We start from the raw sequence: 5,571 nt of genomic DNA, 5'->3' as shown, positions 1-5,571 counted from the left end.
TATGGTTATTCTCTTTCAGGTCATGACCTCTGGGTTCAGGCTTCACTTTTTAGAGGTTGTGCTGCCCAATATTTTTGCCTCACAAGTTTGGTTTAGTTAGTATGTTTCAATGGGTAACTCAATGTTTTAGGGTATCGAGTGACAGTTACGCCCTTATTTCGGGGCGTGACAAAAGAGTCGTGTCGTGTGCTCTTATTTACGAGCACCTTAAGGCGTCAGGTATGCTGAAGCCTCTCGAAGGAACCACTTTTGGGTTTGGGCATGAAAGCTCTCAAAAGACATGTGCCTACCACCCGAACCAAAGATTATACACTATAGAGAAATGTGTGGAGCTTAAGGCAGCAATCCGCAACCTAATCAACATTAGGGAGATCCCGTATATGTGGGGTGAGAACACCGTCCTTACCTGTGACCAACCGGAGCCCAGTATGCCCGTCACTAAGCACACTTTGTTTTATTGTCACTACTTCACGCCGTTCAAGAAAACATTGTTGAATATCTACAGTCTGTTAGTTCGAAAATGAGTCTTGGCCTCTATCAGAAAGGATGACCAAGAAATCGACCCCGTTGGAATTGAGATCTGGAAACCCTGCCCTTATCATGATGCCATATATCACAACATTGGAAGATGCCTCAGGTTTTGCTATGTTGTGGAATCCCTCGTCAACATGGGAAAGATTCAAGTTGAGTTTGTCCCCCGTGGCTAATATGGCAGTCAGAGGAAGAAGCTTCGGTGAAGGCACCATCTATATTTTATGATCTTTATTATCTGTTTTCACTTTCCTTGTAATCACCAGAAATGAATGAAAATGGAAATTTTCCTTTGTATTCGAACTACATAGGGCCTGAATTCTCTTTGGGAGATACGTAGGCAGCCTTTCAAGACCCGGCCCCTATCTTTTTCAAATTTTCTTTTCCCCCTTTTTCATTCTACAAGGAAATATTGAGTTCAGACCAACAGATGCTGGGAGATGCTGCAAGAAGACCTTAGCTTAACGCAATTCAACCTTCATGAGCCACTAACCTCAAAATAAAACAAGCAAATTCCTGCTTGTTCAAAAAATCAGTCCCCATTATTCGTGGGTTGAGATATTCTCGGACAAAACAATTGTTATGTGTTTATCTGCTTTCTATGTGATATCTTGCATTATTCATCTAGAACTAATACTGACAGATTTTCCTTTGAGTTATTTTTCTCTACAGGTAGTTAGAATTGATTTGTGTTGATACACTGGCTGATCATCCTTATTTCACTAGATCTAAAGGTCCTACGGATTCCTTCCCCAATCAAAGTTCACAGAAGGGAAAAGCAGCAATGGGTGATAACATTAAAGAAACCAGCCTTACTGATGTCGTGGTGGCCAATCCCGCCCTTGCTGATCAGAATTAACTGATCCTGTAGTTGATGAAACAAATTGCTGAGATGAGGGTCGAGATGCAGAGAAAACACAATTTGCCTCCTCCGATTTTTAATGTAAATGCTTAACCAGATGGAAGACCTCCAGCTCAAATTCCCCCTCTTAACGTGGAACAAACTCAGAACCCGCCTTCGAGTCCTGCTCGTAATCCCTCCATCATTGACCTTACCACCCAAAAACCCCATTACGCCTTAACCTCTTATCAAACACCACCCCTCCTCAAAATACCAACCTCCAAGCACCACTCCTTCCCCGTAAGGCAAACCACCAAACAGGTCTACCCCCTCATAGCCAAAACGCTAATAACCTATACACTTCCCTCATTCACCAAAACCAGTATACCAGCCCCCAGACTTTTCCCCAAAACTATCACGCCCCTTTAAATGGCCAGAGCCCTTCTATTGCTCCACCACTATCGCAAAAAGCCATTTTCCAAGTACCAATCCCCAATGAGCATGATGCCCATAGTTCGGAGCTAGACCACTATAAGTAGATGGAGAAAGAATGAAGGTCAAAGGAAGAGACCGCCAAGGTAGATATGAAGAAGGAAATTAGAAAAACCATGAATGAGTTGAACTGCATTCCTGAGGCCGCCGGATTGAGTTACGAAGACCTGTGCATTCATCCGAATTTGGACCTCCCGGAAAGGTTCAAAGTGCTAAAATTCGACATCTTCGGAGGAACGGGGAACCCCTTAGCACACCTGAGGGCCTACTGTGACCAACTCGTGGGAATTGGGAGAGATGAAGCTTTGTTAATGCGGATTTTTAGCCAAAGTCTGAGCAGAGAGGCTCTAGAATGGTTTACATCTCATGAAATGAGACAGTGGTCTAGCTGGAACGCTCTGGCTAAGGACTTCATCGAATGATTCGCCTATAATGTAGAGATCGTTCCTGATTGTTACTCCTTGGAGTAGATGAAGCAGAAGCCGACCGAAAGTTACAGAGAATTTGCATATAGATGGCGAAAGGAGGAAGCTAGAGTTAGACCTCCCATGTCAGAAAAAGAAATTGTTGAAGTGTTTGTGCTGGTGCAAGAGCCCGAATATTATAACAGAATCATGTTGCTCGTTGGAGCAAAATTTGCTGAGATAGTCAAGGTAGGTGAGACTATCGAAGATGGATTGGGAACCGGGAAGATTGCCCGTGTTGCCGCCTCGCCCGAATCTTCGGGATTGTTGAAGATGAAAAGAGAGGATGTGTCATTTATCTCTTATGAGAGGAAGAAGACCCCAAGGAAATTCTCATCATACCAAGGTCGTTCTCGACCTTCACAGAGTTCATACTCAGCTTGTTATGCACAAGCTGATTATCAGAATCCTCCCCCAGTTACCAAAATACCCCTACTCCCAGTTATCAAAATACCCCACCCTCCTAGCTACCAAACTCCCCATACAGTTTACCAAACTCCACCTCATCACTACCGAAATGCCGCCCCCAATTGTGCCAATGTTCAGGCAAACTACCAAACTCCTCCCCCAATGTACCAAAACCCAGCTCCACTTTACCAAAATACCCCCCTGAACTACCAAGCTCCACAACAAAATTACCAAACCAACTCATATCCCAAATATCAAGCCCCCCGTCCAAACGCCCCAAATTATCGTCAAATGCCTCCTCTTCCACAAGGCACTTACGATCCCCTATGTCCTAGATTTGAGAAGAAGCCCGCCAAAATTTTCACTCCGCTCATCGAAAGCCGAACAAAGTTATTCGAGCGATTAACTGCAGCAGAATATATTCATCCAGTGGGGCCCAAGTCGGTTGACACTAGCTCAAAGTTTTACAGACCTGACCAGATGTGCGCATATCACTCCAACAATGTTAGACATGATACCGAGGACTGTATCAACCTGAAACATAAGATCCAACACCTGATTGACCAGAACGTGGTCTCTCTTCAGACAGTCGCGCCCAATGTCAATAGTAATCCTTTGCCAAATCATGGAGGCGTCACTATCAATATGATAGAGACAGATGATGATTGGTGCATGACAAAAGCAATAGTTCCAATTGCTCCTGATGAACTGGAAAGGGCTGTAGCTTCGTTGAGCATCAGAGAGAAGAAAGAGTTTGTGATTCTGACACCTGAGAAAGTTGTTGCCTTGGTGCCGAAAGAAACTCTTACCCGACCAAAATTTGTGATTGAAACGGCTGTTACTCAAGGCATGACCAGATCTGGCAGGTGCTACACACCAGAAGAATTGGCCCAAGAGGGGCAAAAAAAGATCAGATTAAAAGGCCGATTAGTGAAGCTGAAGCCAAAGAGTTCTGGAGGAAAATGTAGCCGAAGGATTATTCAATTGTGGAGCATTTGGAGAAGACAATAGCTCAGATTTCTGTATGTGCTTTGTTGATGAGTTCACAACTGCATAGGCAAGCGTTGATGAAGGCTCTGGATGATACTTGTGTTCTCGTGGGTACCAACAGTGACAATCTAACAGCCATGATAAAACAGGTCATTCGAGGACATCGAATTAGTTTTTGTGACGAAGAGCTGCCCTTTAAAGGCAGGACGCACAACAAAGCTCTGCACGTCACCACTATGTGTCGAGACAAGATAATAAATCGCGTCTTGGTGGATGACGGATCCGGTCTCAATATTTGCCCACTTTCGACTCTAAGGCAGCTAAAATTTGATTTGGGAAAGCTTCACCAGAACCAAGTCAATGTGAGAGATTTTGATGGAGTGCAAAGAGACACATTGGGTGCGATGAACTTGGATATTCAGGTGGGTCCTGCGGAATTCAACGTCGAGTTCCAGGTGTTGGATATCAACACCAGTTACAACCTACTTTTGGGAAGACCGTTCATTCATATGGCTGGGGCTGTGCCGTCTACCCTTCACCAACTAATGAAGTTTGTTTGGAAGGTCCACGAATTGGTCGTTTATGGTGAAGGGAGCCATTCCAATGGGTATGCACCGATCGTTGATGATGTCTCTCGAGGTGGTGATTTCTACACGGTGGAGCTGGTAAATGCCGCCGGTGATAACTTGGCTCCACAGCCTCCTATGCCCTCCGTGTACAAGATGATTGTTATTGTCATGCTCCAGAGCGGTTTCGAACCAGGTTTCGAAATAGTGAAGCACTTTCAAGGAACTATCGAGCCTATTCAGATCCCTACCAAATGAGCAAAGTTTGGTTTGGGGTATGTCCCCACAGATGCTGACGAAGCAGAGATGAAGTACAAGAGTATTGATCAAGTATTGGCCAGGCCAATACCTCATCTGTACCAGTCATTTCCGGTACAAGAAAATGTCAACGATGGTGGTCTAGGGGAAGGAATCTGGGGCCTTTTTGAGGAGATTGATGCGGTCATTCTGGAAGAAGCTGGGACATCAGGCATCCGTGATGCAGAACCTGATGAGCAATTGCAGAACTGGGCCTCCACACCACTCCTGATTTCCCGCTTATCTGGGTAGAAAAGACATGCGTTTTTGTTTGATTTAAAATTGGTGGTAGTCCGAAAGAGGCCCAAGACCCACAATTTATGCAATTGTTATTTGTTTGAAGCTTTTAAATTCCCTTGTGATGGTTAAAAAGGCAAAATGGCCCTCGGCCATGGCCAAAGTTTGTGCTTGTCTTTCAATTTAAATGAAAATCCTCTTTTATCAAATTTTTTTTGTTTATTTATCTGTTTATATTTTACTTTTCTAACTTTGTCTGTTTATGATTTCAGTAATTATAATTTAAAACCTGCCAATGTCATTGATACGCTCAAATTACACCTCCTTAAAGAAGTATAAGCGATCGTTATCAAGTAAAGAACCCAACTTGTAGGTTGGGGTCAATCCCACGAGGAAAATGGTTTAGATTTTGCTTTAACCAACAATTATATTCAATTAGCCAAAGTACTTCCAGAAACAAGAAATAAAAGGGGGGGATTTGTGAAACAAATTGTAAGAGTTCAGTAAGTAATCAATAAACAAAAGTTAATTTCGGTTTTTATCAAGATGAGAGAATTAACTAGGGTATCCGTGTTCACCACAGGCTCATAACGCAGTAATTCTAGTAACATCAATTCTTTCCTAGTGTATTACATGCAAAGTGATAAGTTAGGTATTTCTAAATCCTTGATCCGGCATCTAAAGAATTTCATCCCGCACCTTGATCCAGCTACGTGTGTATAATTTACTAACTCTTACATTTACA

This window comes from Solanum tuberosum, unplaced genomic scaffold (assembly GCF_000226075.1).
Source record: "Solanum tuberosum cultivar DM 1-3 516 R44 unplaced genomic scaffold, SolTub_3.0 scf00619, whole genome shotgun sequence".
In the NCBI taxonomy this organism is placed as follows: Eukaryota; Viridiplantae; Streptophyta; class Magnoliopsida; order Solanales; family Solanaceae; genus Solanum; species Solanum tuberosum.
The sequence above is the reverse complement of the archived record's forward strand: the minus strand, read 5'-3'. Positions refer to the sequence as shown.